The sequence below is a fragment of the Schistocerca serialis genome, chromosome 4 (assembly GCF_023864345.2).
Source record: "Schistocerca serialis cubense isolate TAMUIC-IGC-003099 chromosome 4, iqSchSeri2.2, whole genome shotgun sequence".
Classification (NCBI taxonomy): domain Eukaryota; kingdom Metazoa; phylum Arthropoda; class Insecta; order Orthoptera; family Acrididae; genus Schistocerca; species Schistocerca serialis.
The window spans coordinates 416,825,687-416,826,425 of NC_064641.1; the positions used below are offsets into that span (position 1 = coordinate 416,825,687).

Here is a 739-nt window from a genome sequence, read left to right on the forward strand (position 1 = left end):
TCGTGTCGCGCAACACGCTACCTGTACGGCTTGCAGTAGCCGTGCGCCGCGTGCGGAACCACGCGTTCGTCTCAAAACTAACGGCAATGTTGTGTGGTACGAGCGCTGAAGCGCTGGAGCGGCTGGCCTGCGGCACCTGGCGCCTGGCGCCGGTTTTGAATGACTTTCGCCCGAGTGCCTGTCCGCTCCGGTGTGGAGCCGTACGACGCCCATCGGCCGTGAGGCCGTTGGACACTGAACGCTGGAACAGGGGCCGCGACACGCCTCAGTCCCGCCTATGCAACTGTCTTGAAAGAGACAGTGGAAACTATGAAAAGATCACCCAGGACGGTGGATCACTCGGCTCGTGGGTCGATGAAGAACGCAGCAAATTGCGCGTCGACATGTGAACTGCAGGACACATGAACATCGACGTTTCGAACGCACATTGCGGTCCATGGATTCCGTTCCCGGGCCACGTCTGGCTGAGGGTCGGCTACGTATACTGAAGCGCGCGGCGTTTGCCCCGCTTCGCAGACCTGGGAGTGTCGTGGCCGCCTGTGGGGCCGGCTGCGTCTCCTTAAACGTGCGATGCGCGCCCGTCGCCTGGCGGTTCGCATACCGGTACTTACTCGGTAGCGTCCACAGCCGGCTGGCGGTGTGGCGTGCGACACCTCGTACAACGACCTCAGAGCAGGCGAGACTACCCGCTGAATTTAAGCATATTACTAAGCGGAGGAAAAGAAACTAACAAGGATTC

General features: G+C 60.6%; 1 non-coding gene across 1 annotated transcript; it reads left to right on the forward strand.

The window, feature by feature from the left end:
* Positions 1-319: 319 nt before the first annotated feature.
* On the forward strand, positions 320-474 carry LOC126476447 (5.8S ribosomal RNA). Its single transcript, XR_007586981.1, has one exon. It is a non-coding gene; the product is annotated as a 5.8S ribosomal RNA (ribosomal RNA).
* The last annotated feature ends 265 nt before the right edge of the window (positions 475-739 follow it).